The 13450-nt window shown below is 37.3% G+C and overlaps 1 long non-coding RNA gene across 1 annotated transcript in view; it reads left to right on the top strand.

Moving 5' to 3' along the window:
* LOC308606257 overlaps nucleotides 1-13450 on the top strand; it is a 1608653-nt gene that overhangs the window by 1092852 nt on the left and 502351 nt on the right. The window contains exon 10 of the long non-coding RNA XR_014013787.1: nucleotides 6676-6760. This is a non-coding gene — a long non-coding RNA (uncharacterized lncRNA). The remainder of the gene's footprint in view (nucleotides 1-6675; nucleotides 6761-13450) is intronic.

Raw genomic sequence — 13450 nt, 5'->3', positions numbered from 1 at the left:
AACAAGCCTCATCTGTAAAGTAGAGGTCACAGACCTCACTTCAAAGTAAGTTATGAGGATGGAAAGAGGTGGTGGGTAAGAAATATAAAAAAGAAATGACCAATAAATGTGTGTCCTGGTAGCAAATTATTTTGGAAAGATCCTCACTTTGCAGAGTCCAGTTTCATAAGCTTTTCCTCATCCTAATTTCTCAGAGAAACGTTGAATTCTGTGACCTAGAATTCCCAAAAGATTGTTGTAGTAAATAAAGGGGTTTTCTGTTCACTTCCAGGTAACCAAAATATCAGCCATGTTCACAACCATTTGAATTAATTGATATTTCATAGTATGATCCATTCAAAACTGTGATTCACAATTGTAGCCCTAAGGTGGGGGGTGGGGGGTGGGGGTGGGGGGAATAGACACATCCTTTCATCTTACTCCTGGGCTGGCATTGGGCAGAAAGCATAGAGTGCTTGGCAGCCTATAACCTGTTCCAAGGTCCTTCCTAATATCTGTGCTTTTGAATATTGGCTTCTCAGCCTGGTAGGTTGAACTGGATCAAGGTATAAGACTTTTCAACATAAAAGGGTAAAACCTGAGATTTCAGAAATAGTCAAGATTAGGTCCTTAGAACATTACCTAAGCCTTGGAAAGAAATACATATACAGTAGCACGAGGCTGGTCAATATTCAGAGATTCAATAAAAAGGCTGATCAAGACATATGATGAAGCACATTTTCTCCTCAAATCCGGGAAAAGTTTTGACATTTTCCTTTTTGCCATAATAGAATGCATTTCCAGTACTGTAGTGGAATCCTCTCAGGGTGAAGTCATTTATCATAAGGCTACGTGCATAAGCTGTCTTTCTTCATTCTGATTCTCAGACTGGAACTTTTGGTGGACTCTGAAGTGTATAGTTATAATTAAGGTATGTTTCTAACATTCTGATGGTAAACCTTCTCTCCAGTTCTGACTCCAGGTTACCTATATCTATTCCATGAATTTCTACCCTAACCAACAGCAGTCTTATGGTATAGATGGCAGCATTTTGCTATGTTAAAAAAATTATATATATATGAAGTTTAAGATCACATGGCTTTTAATTGAAAAAATCTGATTTTGAGCCTATTAGCAATAAAAATAAGAGCAGTTGCCATTTTTGAGTGTGTATGTGTGAGGCACTCTGCCAAGTACCACATACATAATTGCTTTTATTCTTCACTAGACTCCTGCCAGGAAGATGCTTTTATCCTCATGTTATAGGTTAGGAAACTGACAAAGCTTAAAACCATCATCTACACTCAGGAATGCCTGGTGCAAATGTATATGGTTATTTCTGAAATTTTCCAGAGCCTAGTATAATTGGAAAAATTAGTAGTGTAATTTGAGTAGAAATACTTAAAACGAGAGGACTTCCACTTCTGGGAAGATGGAATAGATGTACTTTTCTCTATTTCATTTGCTACACACAACTAAAACCCCTGGCTATTATATATAAAAGAAACATAGGAAGACTCTGGAAGTTAGAAAAAAGGAAGACTGGCTAGGAATTTTGGGACCCAAGAAATGACATGGTAGTGAATTCCTTGGGTTTTCTTTTTGTCTCATATTTCCCAGACTTGGAGCTGAAAAAGCCAGCAATCTGGAAATGCCAATGGGCATAAGAAAAAAAAAAAAAAGGTTCAAACAAAAGCCTTTTATCTCTAGTTAAGAAACCACAATGAAGGGGCAGCCCAACAAAACAGAGGAAAAAAGTTAAACCACAGTACTTTTATTTCAACCAAATGTCTTTGAAAAAGCCATGGCCCCATTCCTACCCCCACTAGTAAAGACCGAGTGGGGAGCCTAGGAACTGTTACCTGGCTGTAGTAAGGCACCTTAACCCCACTGATGAGATGGTCTTAGAGAAGACTGAGTTGGGAGCTGTAACTTTCATTCCTACAATGAATAATGAGACCACCCTTTTCTCCTTCGTAGAGAAACCACATGGGAAGCCTGGACTTACATTCCCACTCATCATTAATGGGGTGCTCTTCCTCCTACTCTCCATACGAGGGTGGTATCAAGGAGACCTATGAGATAATTAGGAATTTCACCATTGCCCAGCAACAACAAGGCCATTCCCCTAACCTTGGTGTTAATGGAAGCCACGTGGGGAGACGTAACAAGGCACATCTACATCACCCATGCTAAGAGTTATCAGTGGAGGCCTAGTGAGGAAGTGGGAAGCCCATTCCTGTCCAGACGTAAAGAGGAGTTCCCTCCCTTGGGTATCACTGGGGGCCAAGTGGGAAACCTGGATGTCTGTATCTACCTGGCCGTAATGAGGCATTACCACTTCTTCCCATTCCATGGTAGTGTCAGAAGAAGCCAGCTAAACAGAAATTTAATTAAGATCCACAGTTTTATAACATCATATTCACAATTTCTAGGTTTCAGTAAAGACATAACTTGTATTACCGAGAATCAGAACGATCCAAACCTGAATGAAAAAAGGCAGTTAGTAGGCACCGATGCTGAGATGACAGTTGCCATCTTTAACGTCTGTCATAGGTATTAAAATTATCTGACAGATATTTTAAAGCAGTCATATAGGAATGTTTCAGTGAGTAATAATGAATGTACTTGAAACAAATGAAAAAATAGTCACAGCAAGAACTAGGTATTCTCAGCAAGAAGTAGATGATATGAAGAACCAAATGGAAATTTATAACTGAAAAATTCAGTAACTGAAATAAAATACTCAGTAAATTGATGTAACAGCCAAATGGAGGGGACCAAAGAAAGAATCAATGAACTTGATGATTAGAACAAAAGAAATTACACAATCTGAACAGCATGAAGAAACTACACTTAAAAATAAGAAGAGCCTCAGAGATATATTCCCTGTGGGAATAAAACAGAAGATCTAATATCCATGGCATTGGAGTCCAAGCTAAGGAAGAAAAAGAGGGTGGGGCTGAAAAAGTACTTGAAAAAGAAATGACAGAAAAATTCTCAAATTTGGCAAAAGACAAATTTATAGATTCAGGAATCTGAGAGAAATCCAAAAAGGATAATTCCAAATAAACCCATCCCAAGACACATTATGGTCAAACTTCTGAAAAATAAAGACAAGCAAATCTGGAAAACAGAAAGAAATTACACCTTATCTATGGGGGACAAATAATTCAAATTGCAGTGATTTTCTCAGAGATTAATAATGTAGCGTCACTTGCCAAAAGGACGTGACACAACATTTTTCAAGTACTCTAAGAAAAAAACTGTCAACCTAGAATCCTATTATCAGGCAATATATCCTTCAGAAATGAAGGGGAAAAGAAGACATTCTCATAATGAAGGAAAATCAAGAGAATTTGTCTCCAGTAAATCTACCCTAGAAGAATGGCTAAAGGAATTTCTCTAAATGGAAAGGAGATGGTAAAAGAAAGAGTTTTGGAACATCAGAAAGGAAGAAAGAAGAATGGAAAGGGTGAAAAATCAGTAAATATTTTCTTCTCCTCTTGAATTTCCTATATTATGTTTGACTTTTGGAGCAAAAACTAAACACTGTCTGATGTGGTTTTAATGTTTATAGAGAAAATATTTAAAACAATCTTATCACTGAAGGGGAATGGTGATGGGATGAAAACAGTGTTGTGGGGAATATATATAGTACTAAATACATGCGTAATAAAAGGGGAAAAGTCCTAAATGAATAATCTAAGCTCCAACCTCAAGAACTTAGAAAATAAAGAGTGAAATAACACCAATTCTACACAGTGTCATCTTGGAAATAAGAAAGAAGAAACACTTTCTACTTTATTTTATAAAGTTAGTATTACATGGGTACAAAAATCAATGAAGTACAGTACAAAAAAAAATAAAACTCATTGTAAACCAGTATCCCTCATGAATGCAGACGCAAAAAATCTTTAACAAAATATTAGCAAATAAAATGTAACAATATATAAAAGAATTATATACCATCATCAGTGATAAAAGACTAGTTTGATATTAGAAAATCAAACAATGTAGTCCACCATATTACAGGCTAAAGAAGAAATATCACCTGATGAAATCAATTAACGCAGTAAAAGTATTTGAGAAAACTCAACCAACATCCATTTATGATATAAACTATTAAAAATAGGAATAGGGAAAACCTTCCTCATACTGATAAAAAACATATACAAAAATTCTACAGCTAACAGTATACTTAATGGCGAAGACAATTGTTTCTGACCTTAGGTGGTCACTAAGTAGGTCTTCCCCTCTAAGATCAGAAACAATTAAGACAAAAACAATTAAGTAGACCTTTCCCTCTAAGTTCTCTCTATAAAAGAACAACAGGAGGGATCCTTGTGGTGATGGAAATGTTCTGTATCTCAAATATCAATGTCAATATCCTGGTTGTGATGTTGTTCTACAGATTTGCAAGATACAGACACACCTGTGTTATTGCTTTTTGTTTTATTGCACTTCACAGACATTATGTTTGTTACAAATTGAAGGTTTTTGGCAACCCTGCATCGAGCAAGTCTATGGGCGCCATTTTTCCAACAGCATTTGCTCACTTTGTGTCTCTGTGTCACATTTTGGTAATTCTCAGAATATTTCAAACTTTTTCATTATTGTTATATTTGTTATGGAGATCACTTCCAGTGATCATTGATGTTACTATTTAATTGTTTTGGCATTTTTTATTGATAAACTATTTTTTAATTAAGGTATATACTTTTTTTAGACATAATGCTATTGCGCACTTAATAGACTACAGTGTAGTTTAAACAGAACTTTTACATTCACTGGGAAACCAAAAAATTGGTATGACTTGCTTTATTGGAATATTTGCTTTATTGTGGTAGTCTGGAACCAAACCCACAGCATCTCCAAGGTATGACTGTATTACTGTTGAGTGAAACTGGGTAAATGATACACAAGTTCTTTCTATTATTTTATAGAACTACATGCAAATGTAGAACTACAATTATCTCAAAATATACTTAAAAAAAAACCTGAGGAGCTTTGAAGAGAATATGGCTTTTGTGAATCATTACTTATCAGTATTGGTTTGTTGTGATACATGTACACATTAATATGAGGTGTTTACAATAGGCGAGACTGTGTATAGGGTGTATGGGAACACTCTCTGATATTCTGGCAAATGTTCTAAAACTCTTTTAAAACAAAGACTTTATTAAGTGCTAAATTAATAAATGGAGAAACTAGGTATATTTATTCGTGCCACTTAACGAATGTTTAAAAAAGAATGTTATTTTCACTAGTTTATTATAGTAAAATTTTTTAAAACTGAAATAAATCATGTTTATCTGTACATTAGAAATTATGTTATGTATATATATTTAGAAGATTGAGATATATTTACTGAAAGTTTTAGAAGTTTATGGTTTTGATAATGAAAAAAATCATTTGTTTGTCATTGTGTGAAACCTGGTGTCACCTGATATTATTCACATGGGAAGTATATATGAACATATAGGTATGGATGGCTGTGCTTTTAATAGATTGCATGTAAGGCTCATGATAAGGCCCCCAGAGACCTACAAAAACTCAGCTGTCATTATGATACTTAGTTTTCAGATCACTAAGTCTACCAAATCATCTTTATTTTCCCCATCATCTTTAGCACATGTCTTCTACATAGTAGGTACTTATGTGAGTTAAAGAGAATGAGATCATTTTGTTTCCTTAGAGTACCTCTCTTCTTCCTGTGGTCTCACCACCTCACAGTTGAGACTGTAAAACTTGGCAATTTCCATTCACAGCTTTGAATGATTTAGAATTCTGTTTTGCATTTCAGTTTTGTCTGAACCCATATGGCAAAGTCAGAACTCCAAACAAATCTGATAAATTCTGTCTTGTGCTAACCAGTCCCTTTGGCTTGGTAAAGCACTGCAGGCTCCTCACTACTTAATTTTTTCTTCCATGACCATCTATATCTCCATCCTCAGACTCGGATGGGTCTCACAATTGTCTCTGAAACACAGAATAAAAGAGCTCCAGAATGTTCATTTAAGAGTGAGTCTCTAAGAGACCAAGACAGTAAATAAACCAACCTGAAAACACAGAGCTTGTAGTAGTGGAGTAGCATAGTACCTCAACACAGGTATGCTCACCTACACAAGATTACTCTCGGAGTCAGAGAGCCCACGTTTAGAGTTCATAAATTGTCACTTACTAGCTAACATAAATATTTTCCAAGCAATTAATATTTATCTAGTACTAATGACTTAACATATATTGTCATATTAAATCCTCCTAACAGTCCTTTGAAGTAAACACTAATATTGTCCCCATTTAATCTTTCAGCTTAGTTTCTTTGTCTATAGAAGTGCTGGGCACCCCAAAACCTAGTCATTATTTTCCACAAAGTGTAAGTTGCATAGATGAAAATGCAGACTAAAATACGTAGATAGGCTTCAGAGAGGATTTTATATCTGAGCGGTGTCTTAAAGAATGAGTCGGATTTGAACAGAGGCAGAGCATGACGGGAAGGATATTTTGGGATAAGAGACCAATCTGTACCAAAAAATCCAAAGGAACTTGTAACCGAATGACTTATTCAGACAACAACACGGCAAAATGTATGACTGGAGAATGTAAGAAGGTGTATGATGACTAGAAAGTTGCTTTGGACTTCTTGTGGGTGGTCTTGAATGACAGACAAATAGTCTGGACTTTATTCTCTAGGTGATGAGGCACCAGAATGGGGAAGGCTGTGACCCGCAAGCAGCAGCGTGAATGATTCATTGAAGACGAATCACAGGGACATGAGGTAGGTCTTCTCAGACTAATTGATTGAGGGTGAACATGAGCCTTGAGCTCATTAATACACTTTGCTCTCTGTTAGACTTTATGTCCTGTGGCTCATTAATTCCCTGTTGATATAGCTTCAGGCTGTGTTTCCTCCTCACTGAGTTCATGGGGAAAAGCTTTTCCTCTCTCTCTTAAAACTATATCAATACGCAACCTCTCTGGTCTGTGAAGTATTTGCCAATTCCTTTGTAAGCACCTCTGACCCATAAATGAGTTCAGTTTCAAACTTTAACTTAAGAGCTGGGGGGGGAAATAAATAATAATTAAATGTGATCAGATCTGGCCGAGACATGCACATCTATTTTCGAGACTTTCCATGTCCAAGACACAGTTTCTTTGTTATGTCGTTGATCTTATTTCTCCAGAGGGTGATTTGGGGGTAATGTTACTGAGCAAAGGGTTTGCTGCCTGAAGCACATAGAAGCCAATATGTTGACAATAGTTTTTGAGATAACAAAGAGTTTTATTGCAGGGTTGACCAGCAAATAGACAGGAGGCAGAGCTCAAATCTGTCTCCCTGATCTGGGGTTCCATCAAACTTTTATGAGTTAGAGGTGGGCAGTTTGGCATGTGGAAGTGCTGGCAGGGTTGGTTTCTATTGGAGGGCTTTGGAACTTGCCTGTTTATGGTGAGCTGTGGTAAAGGGGGCTTCAGTACCAGATCTTCCTGGACAGCAGACCCTTCACTTCGGAAAAGGCTCCTGCCTTCAGATTCTGGTCATGTCCGGTCCTTTGGTTCCATTGTAGGGAGAAACTTTGATTCTGACTGTTACTTGAGGTCAACATTTTCTCCTCAGTTCTGGCTTCAGCTGCATGACTTGCTGTTTTGTTCAGTTATCTCTGAAAAACAACCCAGCATTTTCTTACAAATAGGGTACTGGGCCAGTTTGGGCTGGTTCTGTGGTTACAGTAACTTATATCATTCAGGATGTTTGTTTGATAAGAAGAGATGGAAGAGGCCAAGGCAAAGTCTTCGGTTATTTTGTAATAAGTTGAAAATGTGTAATGTTTATTGCCACTTGCTTATACATAAACACATTAAAAAAAAAACTGAAGTTGGTAGATGAAGAAGTTAGAACAAATGGAAAATGAGACTTAGAATGAGATGATAAAAATGAGAGTGACACTAGTACTCACAATGTTTGTCTTAGAAACCTCAACACTTAGAAGTGGTGAGCCATAAATTGGGTTCCAACCCTTCCTTAACCACCGCAGAGATCATGAGCCTTTTCAGTGCCCATTGAGGGAAGAAGGGGAAGAACAAAGAACAAAAGCATGTATTCAGAAGCATCCTATTTGTGTTCCAATTTCTCCAATACCCAGTAGTACCCAGGGGAATATTATGGATTATAATGAAAACGGTCCTTTAAAATTATTTTTGTAGCACAGCTAACACTTCAGAGAATCTTTCTCAATTTTACCTATTAGTATAAGACAAACATTTCAATAACATAAATGCTGTGAGGTTGGGTGGCAGAAAGAAGAATACAATAAGGCTGTCAAAATGCATAGTTTTCTAATTGTCTTACGTAAGAATATGTTTTAAAGCAGGTACTCTTTAACTCAGATGTTGGTCTCTAGAGAATCTTTCCTCTTACGTGGTTGGGGCCAATCCCAGATCTGTTAGAACAGTTAATCTTGGACCAGGTTTCTTCTGGGGTACCATTAAGGTAAACTGGATGCAAAACATACAGCTAAGGAAGCTAATGAACTAATTTGTGATATGGTAATAATAAATACAGTAGTCCCTGGGTATCTGTGGGGGATTAGTTCCAGGAACCCCTGCAGATATCAAAATCCATAGATGCTCAAGTCCCTTATATAAAATGATGTAGTACAGTTGGCCTTCTTGTATCCATGTGTTCTGCAAAAAAGATTAGAGGTGTGTTGAATTTGGATGCAGAATCCACAAATATGGAGGGCAAATTGGATGTTGGTTTAATGCTGAGAGATTTTGCAAAAACTTTTAGATATTACAGTAATGAATTGTGAAATTTTTAACTTGTTAATTATGTTTTTTTGACTTAAGAAAATACTTAATTGATTTGTTTTGTGAAAATAAAACCTAAGCACAAGGTATTTCTCAGAATAGGAGACAACATGATAAAAGAAAATATGGTCCCTGAGGATCCTGAGTGTCTGATATTGGGAGCTGGGGAGGTGGCTGGGGAGAAGCAGAACACATTAGAGACAAACTTCTGCTTCACAGACTTACAGATGGCTGTTCCAACCAATGAAACATGTAAATTGGATACCATCCAATGGTAGATTAAAAAACAAGAGAGAAAAGTTTTATTTCTTGCTTTCTCTGTTGAGCATTTTCAGCATCTTTGATGCACAACCTCACAAATTATTTAACACAGATGTGCCAGTAAATTTGATATATTATAAACATTTACGTTGTATGATGGTCCTCAATGTCTTCCACCTGTGACCTGGTACCTGCATACCAAGCAGTCATGCAAAGCAGGTAGAAATATAGGCTGCCAACTTAAGATTATTTTCCCCTCTTTTCAGAGCAAGGATGTTTATCTATGGATTTTCCCCTTAGTTTTCTAAATTGTTATACTTCATTACATTCTTTTAAATCTTAAATATTAACAATTTTAAATAAAAACCTTTCCAAATAGCATGCATGCTTCATTATCTTCTTAAACCAAGTTAAGATAAATTTACATTTATTTTCTAAATGACCCAGATCTTAATTTATCAACAAGTAGGCCATGATGAAATGAGTCTTAATTGGTGGGTATTAATAATGCAAAAGTAGGTTTTGCTTGTGCTAAGTGGTAGCATATGTCTATGTCTTATGAACTCTTGACTTTAATGACAATAATAATAATAATAATAAAACTTCTACTACATTATAGGTCAAATTGCTGTTCAGCAGTTTTGCTTGCTGATATCAATGTTTCTGCATCTGGTATAATTCCCCAAAGTTTTCTTATAGCATACCTACTATACTAGCAACAGCAGTGTTGATAATCACCACCCACAGAAATTATCTAGTACCTAATGTATCCCAGGAACTTCATGAGAAACTTTATATCTAGTGCTTCATTTTCCTTCACAGTTGCTTATGAGGTAGCTATTATTAACTCAGATGAGGAATTATTTAAGATTAGAGAGCTGATTTGTTTGCGATTACTTGGAGTGGAAATTGTTAGTAAACACAAGCTCCTGCCTGACTACTTTCAGAGGAGTAGGTCCTGAGGATCAACACTTTGGAGCAAAGTAGACTGGAGACTTTACCTCATGGCTCTCATAGTGACTGTGGGATTGATGATATTGGGGATGTGCCCTCCAGAGAAACAGGATTAAATGTGCTGAAATCCTCAGAATAAGATGTTAGATTCTTTTTTTTTCTTCTTGAGAGATCATTAAGTTCCCAGAAAATTAGGAAAGAACACAAATTAACACAGTTCTAGAATCCAAACATTTCAAAAGAGATAATAATGTGGTATTCACACAGAAAAGAAAAAGGAAAACAAACACAATGAAATACTGTTTGGAAGGAAATCCTGAGCAGATCTTTCATACAGATAAATAAACTAAACCAAATATTTCTAAATAAAGAAACTCAAATCCCACACTCACAGGGTATTCTGTAGACCTATGAAATCTGCATCTCAAACAATGTAAATCATTGTGAATTTTGGACCTGGGGGGGAACAGAATCTTTGTCTATAGCTCAGTTCTGTTTATGCTAACTGCTACTGAAATTCAATTTAAGTGGTAGAGGAGGGCCAGGATGTGATAAGCTAGAAAGATGAAGGGGCGAAAAAGTCATGATGAGAATGTTGTCGTAAGTGCTGAGGATGCTATTAAAAAGCTTCAGGGGGGCTTCCCTGGTGGTGCAGTGGTTGAGGGTCTGCCTGCCGATGCAGGGGACACGGGTTCGTGCCTCGGTCCGGGAAGATCCCACATGCCGCGGAGCGGCTAGGCCCGTGAGCCATGGCTGCTGGGCCTGCACGTCCAGAGCCTGTGTTCCGCAACGGGAGAGGCCACAGCAGTGAGAAGCCCACGTAATGCAAAAAAAAAAAAAATAGCTTCAGGGATCAAGAAAAGGAGTTGGTTTGGAGACTGAGAAGTTCATTATTGGCACGTTAATTTTGAGGTGCCCGCAGTGCATCCAGAAGGCACTACTCAATAGACAGTTGGTTATCCTGTTCTTAAGATCCAAGGAAAAAACACAGTTGGACCTGATAACTCAGAAGATACTTTCATATGAGCAGTCTGAGGAGGAGATTAGCCACTAGAAGGGAGAAGACAACCCAGGCTAATGCAGTATCACAGAAACCAAGGAGGAAAGGATTTCAAAAAGGATTGGCAGGGTGGTGAGGGTGGGGTCAGGACTGCCAAATTATTCTTTCAAAAAACACATAACATAATATCAGTGATTCTTTTATGTGAAAATGTGGGTGGAGCCCCACTGTACTAGATCACCACGTTTGTGGGAAATGCTGGTCTCCCTTTAAGTTAGTCCTTCTTGACCACTCTTTGAAACAGTGCATTGAACCTAATCTGTGCTGCGCCTAAACCTTCTGGTTTCTAACCTGGGTGCTTATCTTTTCCCCTTTTAACACTTTTTTTCCCACCCTTTTAATTACCATTAGTGGCATCTGTCTCAATTTCCCTTTTAAGTTCTCTCCCACAGTTTTTCTGGTTAGTCCTCACCGTGACCAGGCTGTTTCTCCAGCCTCATATGAGAATGTTTCCCAGTTAAAAATGAACCCTTCACCTGCCTGACCTGTGCTATCCTCAGGGACAAGTTTCCACAGGGCACAGGACACAAAAGAGTACATACAAGCAACTGGAAACCCCCAAATAATTATTTGTTTTGTTAATCTAACTTTTAATTGTCTAAGCCAAAAGGAAATATTTTTGCTGTTTTGTTTTTGTATGTAAATTAAACTATTCTCCCCTTTTACAGCTAGTAAGATTTAGAAAACCTGTCATCATTGACCATCACATTCTTACCTTGTTCTGTAGGTAAAAACCAAAATGCTTAGGGAAAAAAGACAAAGATAGCTTCTGGAAAGGGAAATATGTGTTAACAAATTATACAGTATGCCCGCTGTCTTTGCTCAGGCTGCTCTATCAAAATACCATAGACTGGGTGGTTTAAACAACAGATGTTTATTTTGCACAGTCCTGGAGGCTGGGAAGTCCAAGATCAAAGTGCAAACAGATTTGATATTTGGGGAGGGCCCCCTTTCTGGCTTGCAGGTGGCTGCCTTCTTGTTCGGGCCTTACATGGCCTTTTCTTAGGACTTGCACTCTAGGGAGATCTCCCTCCCTCTCCCTCTCCCTCTCTATCCCTCTCCCCCCTTGGAAAGGCATTTATCCCATCTTGTGAATCCTACCCTCCTGACTGCATCTAAACCTAATTATCTCCCCAAAGTGTTCATTTCCAAATGCCACCACACTGGGAGTTACAATTTCAACATATGAACTTGAGGGGGACATAAATACTTACTCAGTGAAATTCAATGAGATGAAAATCTCCCACTTCTCATTTTCCTTCTTGTCTCCTCCTCCCTAGCTGACTTTGGTTTGTTTTGTTGTTGTTTTATAAGCTGTCACGGCACTTGATGCAGACTGAAGCTCCAGGCAATTGCAATTAAATCAGGAAAAAGATATGCATCCACCAAGGTTAACACAAGCTGCAGCTTAATCAGGATGAGACAAACAGATAAACACATCCAGGACCTCAAAATAAATACAGCCATTTCAATCACATTCTCCTTAGCTTTTTCTCCCCAGTAAACCTTGAAAACATGCACAATCAAAAGTTAAATAAATAAGTTCCCAAATCAATATATATGTCACTAAAATTTTCAAGCTACAAATGTAACAGTTTATGGGCTCTTGTTCTCAAGACAAGTTATGATAGTATTAAAGGCAAATTTTGATACAATAGAGCCTCCTTTTATATAAATTATAGATATATGTATAAACTTAATATTGGTCTAATTAACAGATAAATACTTTAATAGCTCAGTAGCCTCAATCTGTGTTTGAGTACATGTCTCCTTTCAAACTTGATTTTCAGATATAAATTTTAGTAAGTTCCCTTTGGTGCTTTCTCTATAGACTTATCAATCTTACATCTAAGTAGATGTGCCTGTTACAGATACATTGAGGATGGTCATTCAAGTATAATAGGGCATATAAACTTCATATTAATAGATTCATTTGCCATGGCATTACATTTACTGTCATCCCTTGCCATTGTTATTTAAATAGCCTCGCGTTTCAGTCGGATGCTTTCAAATCTCTACAGGGAACTCTCCATATTATTTCCAGTTATTGTTCTTAAAAAGCTGATTATTAATTTTCTCAAAAAATGTTTCATGGGTCCCTATTTCCTACAGACTAAACTTGAAACTCTTTAGCTCAGTTGGTAGAACCATTCATATTCTGTCCCATGTCCATGTTTTTCCTGATTAAATACTTGCATAGGCATCTACTCCAACAAAGCCTAGACTACAAGACCTGATGATGTCATCTTTGACTAAACCTCTACCGCTTGGGACAGTATTTTCCCTGCCTCCATATCTATCAATTTCCTACTCTTTCTACAGGACTGAAGTCAGATCCCATCCTGTTTGTGATGCCTTGCCTGATGCTCCCAGTTAGGCTCACTC

This window comes from Mesoplodon bidens (assembly GCF_964165515.1).
Source record: "Mesoplodon bidens genome assembly, chromosome: 18".
NCBI classification, from domain to species: domain Eukaryota; kingdom Metazoa; phylum Chordata; class Mammalia; order Artiodactyla; family Ziphiidae; genus Mesoplodon; species Mesoplodon bidens.
The sequence above is the reverse complement of the archived record's forward strand: the minus strand, read 5'-3'. Positions and strand labels throughout refer to the sequence as shown.